The following is an 11,400-nucleotide window of genomic DNA, read 5'->3' on the forward strand; positions in this document are numbered from 1 at the left end:
TTAACATTTAGACCAAGGAGGTACTTCTATATGACAATGGCAATACAGTTCATCTAATCTTCTAGTAAGGTCCATGAAAATTGAATGTAATGCTTTGGAGTGCCTTGTTATCTCAACTATTTTCTTTCCTTGTCTTCAAATAGTCAAAGAAAAACTAAAAATTCTCAAAGATTATCTTCCTTTGAGTTTGGATCAAGTTTTACCACTCAAGCTATTGTTGTATTAAGAACATTTAGCTCATCTTTGCCACCACACATTTCTTATTTAGGAGCATTTAGGAGCAAATTGCAGAATGTCACACCATCAGAAATAGTGACAAACAACCAATTTTGGACTAGAAACTTTGTAAACTTTTCCTTATTAAAATTTTCCATCAAATTCACACTAGGATTGGCCAATGCTAGCTAAAACCCATATAAGCTCAACTAAGTAGAATATTGTCTTATATAAGGACATACTTCTCCTATGAAAACATTGTCTCTTTTGAAAAAACCTATTTGCCAACTTTAAAATCAATTGCATGTTTCTTATGTAATTCCATGAACCTTGTAACATTGATATATAAATTGAAGTTAAAAATAAATATGTTTTTTCACTTGAAGATGCTTGTTATCAAGGATCCTCTTAATCTCTTGTAACATTCTAATTCCACTAGTGTCAATTTTGGCCACAACTTCATGAATGAAAATAGAGGAGTGCATCATTTAAATGTAGTTTAAACTCAATATGCCAAAATTCAAAGTACATAGAGTTTATTAGATCATCTGAAATCCCCATCAAAAGGTAGATCATGCTAAAAAAGTTAACATATTTTCATGTGAACTATTTAAACAAGTTTTGATTTGTGCAAGTAGATCATTTAGAATCACATAAAATAGTAGATGAAGCTTAAAAATTTAATATAATTTCATATGAACTACTTAAAAAAGTCAATTAAATCTGACCTATGTGACACTAAATATCAAATTGGGGAATTGATTCATCTAAAGGAAGCCTCTTTCATGGGATGATAACAAATAATGGGATTTATGTAAGTAGAAGAAATGGGTGGATTTCACAGCTTACATGACATATCCAGAACAACATACTGTAAAATATCTTCTTTAACCCAAAGATTCTTTTCATCCTCTATCCATCTCATCAGTCTATGTTCAATGGCAGATCATGGCATGTAGATATGTGTGATATGGCCATTTTTCCTATAAATATACTTTATGAAGATGAAATGTGTAGGATCATGTACTATGTTTTATTGGAAACTTGAAGGTGTAAATCATTCCTATGAATGATTCAAAAATTACTTAAATAAAATTGATTCTTGAAGATATTATTTACAATGTTTGATTGATAAATAGATAACTAACCTTTCTCTTAAGTAGTTTGAGTTGGCAAAATACATTGGAGAATCTATGCGTAGAATGATAATTCCTAGAACTCTTATGGCATCTATATACTACTCAGTATCTTTGTATATATTGTGGTGTTTGGGATATTTCCAAGAGCTACAATATGAGGCCTTGAAATGGTCATTATCAATCTCAGTATAGAAATGACCACTTGCAATGAAAGGATGTAAACTTTGTTGAGTAAAGAAAGCACTTCATTACTTATTTTACTAGTTTATTTTAAGATGTATTAAATTCAAAAATAACACTATTGGAACAAATATAATGTATACTTCTTTTTTCATGGTCCTTGGAAATGAAATAATAAGAATTATCAACATACCACCACGATAAGACCTATCTCAATATCTCTAAAGACCACTCCAGAAAAAGCTCCCATGCAGACTATGAAATCAATTTTGTCCACCTACTAGAGATGGTAAGCTCTAAGGATATTAATTAAGTCAATCATGGATGAAATTATAATGGAAGAAAGGACTACAAGGGGAGTGTAGTGAAAGAGTGGAGTCAAGAAGAGGAGAATTAACATCACTCCAATGGCCATCACAATGTTTGATACTACTGTCTTTGTAGCCAACATTGAAATTTATAGCTGACCTTGAAAAGACACCTGAACAAACCTCATGTATAGTAAAGCAAGGCTATTCAGTATTAAAACAAAAAAACTTTAGTGCCATACTAAGTTCAAAACCTAAAGCTTCAGGAGTCCAAACAAATAAGAAGCCCAAAGACTTACCCATTGTGAGGTAGCAAGAGAAACATGGACCTATAATGTTCATCATGCCAATGGAAATCATCTCCTTGTTGCCATCAATATGGTAGTTCTTAATGAGCCCAAAAATTCTACCAATTGCTATTCCTTCCTATTTTTTAGGGTAAAAGCACAAACCTATGTCACCTTTTATAAAGAAATGGGATATCAGAATGTGACAGTTCAACATCAATGACAAAAAAAATGGTATTTGTGTTTAAAATATGAAGATGATGTAAACTAATGAAATATGTAGAATTGGATGAATTTTATGCCTATAATTTTAATAATTTTTTGAGTAAGAATTTATTCATTTTATTTTATTTTGAAGTCCTTTTTCTAATTGTAAAAAAATATAGGGTGTAGTTTTTGTCAAACAAGTATATGCAAATCATCTCTTTTTGTTCTGATTTGAAAATATCTAATAGATGACATGTATAGCTAGTGAAAAAAAAAATTATTATTTTTGATGTATATTTTCTTTGTTATAAGTACTCAAGTTCAACCTTATCGAAATCTAAGAACTTTTTCCTCCCGTCAAAACTTCCCTATCAAATCTATACCTTCTTGAAAAAAAATTACATATTCATGAAGAGGATTCTCTCCTCTAGAGATAAATATAATGTTTTAAATTTTTTTGATATGATTTACTATTTTTTTCCTTTTTTGAGGGAGCATCTTCTGAAATGTTGAAATATTGACTTATAATATTTTGAGATTATAACAAATTATAACTAATCGAAACACTCAAAATTTTATATAATGATATATTGAATTTGAGATCTATAAAAGAGTATCTTTATTTTTTGAAAAAAATTGAGTTTTGATAGAGAAATGAGATTTGACCAAAACAGGTTTTGGTATCATAAACGGTGACATAAATCTATGTTTTTACTCTGTATGTCACCCAGATCAGCCTAAATGAATATGACATATGAAGGTGTCATGATAAACAGCCTTGAAGGAAACACTGACCTAATAAGGGAAACATCATTCATCTACCTACCATAGTATAGCCAAATCGAGGCCCTACTCAGCTATATCTTCTCTAGCCTTTGCAGTATGAGTGTTCATGTGAAGCACCTAGCTTTCTTAGCCACATAGAGACAAGGCATCCAAGAAGGGACTAGGCCAGATACCTACTAAGAACTGACTAATAGCCTAGGCATTTAATTTTTTATGATGGAAAAGCTCTGAACTATCCAAATTATAAGAAGATCCCCCCACTACTTCTCATTTCTTGGACTAAAGAGTAGAACAAAGTCATTATGGAGGAACCACTGAAAGCTTCCAACCACTTCCCACTTCATAGTTTTGGCATGAAATCTCATGAGCAAAAATGGTCAAAATCATCAAAGCTAATGTGAAATCCTATGAAATCACCAAAGTTCATCCTCCCACAAAATCACCAAATGTAATGAAAAATTTATTAAACTCAAATACATGTGCTCTTTATCAAAATTTTGTTGGTCTAAATTCTATTATGACCCAAGTTGGTTGAAATTTTGACCAACTTGGGAAAACTTTGCATATTTTCAACTTGGGCAAACTCATGTTGGTCAAAATTTCAACCAAAGAAGGAATTTTTTTTTTTTGTGACCAACGTGGGAATGAAAACAAAAAAAAGGAGGATTCATAGCTTTGGTCAAAATTTTTGGTAGAAAAATGGGTGTAATTGTACTAGTTTTTGTAAATACTTTAACTGGGTGACATTCCAAGTGAATGGCCTAAAATCCTCTAACAAGTCTCACTTCTAGCAAGATGATTGAAATCCTTTATACAAGTCACATTTAATAGCGTGTATTCTAACCTTTAACAGGGTTGGCATTTCAGAAAGCATCACTTCAAAAGAATGAAAAAGAGTAGCTTGTTACTAGTAGGTTTTCCCAAATTGGGTTTCCACATAAATCCTTGTGTCAATTGTGTTGATGAATATATTATGTTTCATGCCTCACATTTCTGCAAGTTCATTTGACAGTAACCTACAAGTGTTATGGATTGCATAACCTTAACGGATGCATCCATGGGTATGAATATTTTATCGGTTCACTAAGCTGTGAAAAGTTTTATTTATACATCTAGACCTTGGATAACTAATTCATCCCTCCCCCCCTTCTAGTTTTTCTAAAAAAATTCAATAATTGGTATCAGAGTCATCTACTTAAGAGGACTAGTTCGAAGGTACTAGAAACACAAAGATCAAGATGTAAAAAAGAGATGTACCCAAGCTTAATAGAGATAAATTTTCTATATGATAAAGTTCGATGAAGCTACACCTTGGAAGACTTGGAGATCATGCACAATCTACCATTATAGTAGAACATGTTGATCTAGTTGGAGCCCTAATTGTTGAAGATATGAAGAAGAAGAAACAACACAATTAGGTGATGTTGGATATTTCCTCTGCTCTAACCTATGCCAAATTTGATGATATCAAAGGTTGTGACACTACAAATAAAATGTGGGATGCTCTACATACTATCTATGGAGGCCCAGACAAAAGTGTTCAAAGAGCCAACTCTGAGAGTCTCAAAGGTAAGTTTGATGATATGAGAATGGAAGAAGGTGAGATATTTATCAATATGTTGCTAGAATAAAAGAATTTTTTAGCACAATAAAATGAGCTACTGGTCATATAGATGATGATACTATGCTAAGTAAAGTCTTGAGAACACTACTACTTATTTATGCTATTAGATTTTCTACAATTCAAGAACTGTGATGTATTCTAGGAAATGATCTAACCCTTGAAGGTTTGGTAGGTAGACTCACTTCTTTTGAGCTATCTAACTATGATAATTAAAAACCTAAGAGTCTTGAATCTACTTTCAAAGCTAAATTATTATTGAAAGACTCTGATTAAGTGAAGTAGAAGAATATGAAGAAAAGAATATATAAAATATGTGTCTAGTGATAGTGATATAGATGAGGAAGATGTTGAACAATTGGAAGCACTACTAGCAAGAAGATTCCACAAAGGCAAAGGCAAGTTCAAAGGTAAGTTACCCATCATTTGTTTTAATTGTAAATAAGTTGGTCATGGGTAAAAGCACAAACCTGTGTCACCTTTTATGAAGAAACATGATATCAGAATGCGACAATTCAACATTAATGACAAAAAAATGGTATTTGTGTTTAGAATTTGAAAATGATGTAAATTGATGAAATGAGTAGAATTGGATGAAATTTATGCCTATCATTTTTAAAAAAAAAATTTGAGTAAGAATTTATTCATTTCTTTTATTTTGAAGTCCCTTTTTAACTATAAAAAATATAGTGTGTAGTTCCCGTCAAAAAAAAATGCAAATCATCTTTTTTTGTTTTGATCTGAAAATATTTTATAGATGACATGTATATCTAGTGCACAAAAAAAGAAATAATTATTTTTGATCTATATTTTCTTTGTTATAAGTACTCAAGCTTGACCTTCTCAGAAGCTAATAGTTTTTTCCTCCCGTCAAAACTTCCCAATCAAATCTACACCTTCTTGAGAAAAAATTACATATTCATGAAGAGGACTCTCTTATCTAGAGATAAATATAATTTTTTTATTTTTTTGGTATGATTTACTATTTTTTTACCTTTTTTAAGTGAGCATCTTCTGAAATGTTGAAATATTGACTTATAATATTTTGAAATTCTAACATATTATAACTAATCAAAATAATCAAAAATTTATATAATGATGATATTGAATCTAAGATCTATAAAAGGGTATTTTTAATTTTTGAAAAAAATTGAGTTTTGATAGAGAAATGAAATTTGACCAAAATAGGTTTTAATATCACAAACGGTGACACAGATCTATTCTTTTACCCTCATATTGCTACAAGATGTACAAAGAAGGACAATTATAGAGATGGAAACAAGTACAAAAATAGAAGAGAAGATGACAGCCAATATTACAAAGTCAAAGGCAAGAAGTCATGCTACATTACTGAAAAGGAAACCAGGGATGATTCTAATGAACATGATGAAGAAGTGGTGTATGTTTCAATGAAGGAAAAATATGATGAAGATGAAAATTATAGATGGATCATTGACAATGGATGCTCACATCATATGACTAGAGACAAAAGTATGTTCATTACCTTAAACTATTATGATGAAAATAGTGTAAGATTGGGTAATGATGCACCATGCTTGATAAAAGGAAAAGGTTATATCAAATTCATAGACAAGATTCATGTGACAATGCTCACTATTCTGAAGGATTAAACTATAACTTGTTAAGTGTGACACAATTGAATAATTTGGGATGCAAGGTTCACTATAAAAATAAGATTGCTAAGATATGTGATACAAATGGGAAACTGATTGAAAAAAGTGATCAAACTATAAGTAATCTATTATATCTTGATATAGAGGATGCTATTTGTCTTCTTGTAAAATTTGATGATGTATGGCTTTGACACAAGAGGTCATGTCATGTTAATTTTGATATAATTTGGCTAGTATCAGTAACACGAAGATAGTTAGAGATCTGCCTACGTTGAAGAAACCTGACAATGCAATGTGCAAACAATGTTAGTTAGACAAAATGACAAAGTCAAGCTTTTAGAGTAAAGCTTATACCTCTAAAGAAATACTAGAGATTGTTCATACTAATTTGTGTAGACCAATTGAAGTGCAGAGCTACAAGGGAGATAAGTACATAATACTATTTGTTGATGATTATTCTAGGATGATGAGAGTTATGTTTTTGAAACAGAAATCTAATGCTTTTCAAATGTTTAAGTGGTACTTAGCAAAAGTTGAGAAAGAAATAGGTAAGAATCTAAAAATTTTGAGATTACAAAAAGGAGGATAATTCACAACCAATGAGTTTGGAATTTTTTGTAATGAAAGAGGAATCAAAAGATAGACATCAACACCTAGGACCCATCCACAAAATAGAATAGCTGAAAGAAGAAACACATCTATAATGGATTGTGCTAGAACACTCATGATGGAGAAGAATATTTCTTTGAAATACTAGAGAGAAGTTGTAAGTACAGTTGTTTCTACCCTAAACCATGTGCAAATCAAGAAAGGTACTCATTCAACACATTTTGAACTATGGTATGGATATCCACCCAATGTAAAATACTTTAAGTTATTTGGAAGTAAATGTTACATTCTTAAAGATGTTAGGAATGGAAAGCTTGATTAAAAAAGTGAAGAAGGTATATTTCTTGGCTACTCCACGAGACGTAAAGCTTATAAGTGTTTGAATACGCACTAACAAAATTATGGAAAGTGCAAATGTGAATTTTGATGAATATACAGAAGTACATGATATTGAACCTATGAAAGAACCAAAAGGATAAAAATCATTTGTATACATTTATGAAGGAATTCCTACTGAAGAAGATGTTGCAAATCAAGTTGGAAACCAACAGCAAGTTTTAGTGACTGCCGAATCACATCTTGTGAATGTTGAGCTACATTTTAGAACTGAGTTGCATTTAGGAATCGAGTTGCATTTAGGAGTTGTGCTTCATTTAGATGTCAAGTTATAGAATGAAGTAGATGCACATTCTAATTCTAAATATAGTACACATGAAGTAGATGTTGAGGTATCTGATAGAGATATACACAGTAATTCTAAAGATGGAAGACAAAGTGAGGAAATAAGAGTTGAGCCAAGATTGTCCAAATATGGAAAAAGACATCATCATGCTAATCAAATCATTGGAAATAAAGATGCTAGGCCAATGAAAAGAAAAATATTGAGAAGTGAATCATGTTTGTTAAGCATGAAGGAACCCAAAATAGTGAAAGATGCATTAGAAGATGTTGACTGGTATAAAGCCATGGACAAAGAGATTGAACAAATAGAAAAGAACAAAACTTGGAGTCTAGTTCCTAGAGCAGAAGATAAAAATGTAGTTCACACCAAGTGGGTATTTAGAAACAAGCTAGTTGAGAATGGCGAAGTCATAAGAAATAAAGAAAGATTAGTTTGCAAGGGATATGCACAAGAAGAAGGAATTGACTATGGGGAGGCATTTACTTATATAGCTAGAATAGAAGGAGTAAGAACCCTTCTTGTTTATGTTGAATATAAAGGTTTCAAACTTTATTAGATGGATGTTAAATCTACATTTCTAAATGACATATTAGAAAAAGAAGTCTACATAGAATAGATGAAAGATTTTTTTGATGATAACAATAAGAATATGGTATGTAGACTACACAAAGCTCTATATGGTTTGAAACAAGTAACAAGAGCATGGTATGAGAGATTCATACTTATCTTGTGAATATTGGACTTGAAAGGACTAACAATAACAAAAATTTGTACATAAAGACATAGAAAGGAAAAGGTATTCTATTATCTGAAATATTTTTTGATGATATCATATTTGGAGGTCAAGATGCTTTATGTAAGGATTTTGCAAATCAAATGAAGCAAGAATTTGAAATGTCTATGTTTGGAGAGATCAATTTTTTTGTGGGTTTGCAAGTCTATCAGATGAAATAGGGTATATATATATATATATCACTCAATCAAAGTATTTCAAAGAAATATTGAAGACTTTTGGATTAGAGGATTCCAAACTGATAAGTACACCTATGGTGATAGGACACAAGTTGTCAAATTATGATGATTTTGCTGAGGTGAATTAAACATTATATAGGTCTATGATTGGGAAATTGCAATATGTAGTGCATAGTAGACCCAACATTGCATTATCTGTAGGGATAGTTGCAAGATTCTCTCCTAATCCCAAGGAGGATAACTTAATGGCTATGAAGAGAATAATAAGATATCTAAAAGGAACAAAAGAGTTTGGTCTATATTACAAGAAGAATGAAAAGTTTGAATTAAAAGCCTACACTAATGTCAATTGGGCTAGAAACATTGATGATGGAAAGAGCACCAATGGAGGAGAATTTTTTTTAGGTAGGAGACTAGTTACATGGACTAGAAATAAATAGAGTTGTACTTTACAATCTACTACTAAAGCTGAATATGTTTCTACTATTGTAAACTACATAAAAATTGTATGGATCAAACAACTACTCAAAGGAATGAAGGAAGACATCACAGAACTAGTGATACTTTATTGTAACAATACAAGTGCTATCAAGATATCAAAGAATCCAGTAATGCACACAAATACTAAGCACATTGCAATCAAGTATCATTACTTGAGAGAGTTAGTTCAAGATAAAGAGGTGAAGATGGAATACGTTAACACAAAGGAGAAAATTACTGATATCTTCACAAAATCATTACCTAAGGATGCTCATGAACATCTAACAGGTAAACTAGGGGCAATACCACTATCAAAGGCTATCTAAGCAATAGAAGAAGTTCCCTATATCAAACAAGTTGATGTTCATATGTTACAAATTGATGCAGTGGATCTTACTTTAGGAGCTTCCTAAAGTAATCATAGAGGTGAAACTTCAAATTAGTCACAAGCAAGGTGATAGAGGGAGAAACTAAGGAAATTGCAAAAGCTTATATCTGCATATTTTTAAAAATGACAATTTTTCGGTATATGTCTTTAGCATTATTGTCAAAGAGGGAGAGATTTATTGATCAAGAGATAGAAGGGAGAGATCAAGAGTCAAAATAGATAGAGAGATTTATTGATCAAGTATATTAGAGAAAGATACCAAGAGTCAAGTTAGGATAAAGAGGGAGACATTAATCAAAGAGACAAAATATATAATCACAGAGCGAGATATTTTATTGATCAATTTAGTACAAAAGAAAGAGGGAGAAATCCTAATCTACTTAGTAAAAGGAGTTATGGAACTTAGAGGGAGTTATAAGAAAGAGTTTTGTAACCTAATTAGAAGATGGAAGTTGTTGATAGAGGGACAAATTTTGATACAAGTTTTCTTTTTGGTATTGTCTTACTGTTTTAGCCTAGTTAGTTTGGTTAAATAAGAGGTTCATCATTTGATTGACTTAGTTGATCACTTTGGTTTTCTATTAATGCCAAAGAAAGAGATTGTTGAAATCTGATTTGAAAAGATCATTGTTGAGAGAGATTAATGAAAGAGGGATATTTTTGAAGAAGATTATGTGTTTCAATCATTTTTTTGTCACTAATGTCAAACCTGCTATTTGCTAGTAAGAAAACTACTTATAAGATTTCAGTACTATCGCTTAGTTGATTGATGAAGAGGATTTGATCAACAAGATGTAACAAAAGAACCTAGAGAAAAGGTTGAGTTATGATTATGTAATGAAGTACAAGGATTAGTTAAGACAATGATGATATGCTGAATTGATAATCTACTTAAGGTTAAAAATGTCGGCTACACTTAGAAAGTTTAGAAAAATAAGTTACACAAAGTTTATCTGCTAAGCTTGACTAAGTGGATAGTAGGTGCCGAGAAAAGTTAGTACAAGACAAGAAGAAGGTCAGTTGGAGCCAAGCAAAAGGAAATTCGAGTGGATTTCGAGCAAGATAGATGATGCCAAGTAAAGTTTAGTTGATGTCATTCATTAGTAAACTTTAGTTGATGCCAAGTGATTTTATAGTTGATGTGGAGCAATACAGTGTGTGCTAAGCATTAGAAGGATGATAATGTTGAGCTACTACATTATGTTAAAGATCAAAGATTCACTAAATCTAAGATGAAAAGTTTTTTTTCTTGAAACATGTGAACCAATAGGAAGATAAGGTCAATGAGCTAGTGGCATAGAAATTGATGTAAACAATTTTTAGGTGAATTCAAATGGATTCTAGGAGAAGTTTCTAGAAGAGATAAAGATATGGGGTGGATACATTGCATCTACCAAATTCATTCAAAACCTAAATTAGATGATGCAAAATGAGTGGGAAAATATCCTAATTTCCTATTTATAGGAATTTATGGTCATAAAGTGAAGTAGTCATGTGTGAGAACCTTAGGAAGAGAAGAAGTTAAGGGTTTTGCTTCATCAAGTGACCCAAGAGAAGAATCTTAAATGGCATGTTAAGAAAGAAGGCTTAAGGAGATGAATGGTTGAAGGGTGAACAAGTTGTCAGAGCTGCAAAGTATGAAAGCTAAGAAAAATGGAGGACTAAACAAAGATCTTTAATCTACAAGAGAAGTTGTAAGTTATATGAGATCAAAGCTCTATTATTACTCTCTAACATTTGTATTAGTCTAGGGTAAATTCTTTGGATTAAGGTTGACCTAACAATCATTTGTAAATCCTTTAACTAGGTGGCATTCCAAGTGAATGGCCTAAAGTCCTCTAACAAGGCTCACTTCGAATAGGGTGATTGAAATCCTTTAACCAGGTCACAT

General features: G+C 31.4%; 1 pseudogene; it reads right to left on the minus strand.

Annotated features, from left to right (window-relative positions):
• On the minus strand, positions 1-4,182 carry LOC149569127 (sulfate transporter 3.1-like; annotated as a pseudogene).
• Positions 4,183-11,400: the final 7,218 nt, after the last annotated feature.

The sequence above is a fragment of the Cupressus sempervirens genome, chromosome 3 (genome assembly GCF_028749045.1).
Source record: "Cupressus sempervirens isolate cs-2001-9-10 chromosome 3, ASM2874904v1, whole genome shotgun sequence".
NCBI lineage: Eukaryota > Viridiplantae > Streptophyta > Pinopsida > Cupressales > Cupressaceae > Cupressus > Cupressus sempervirens.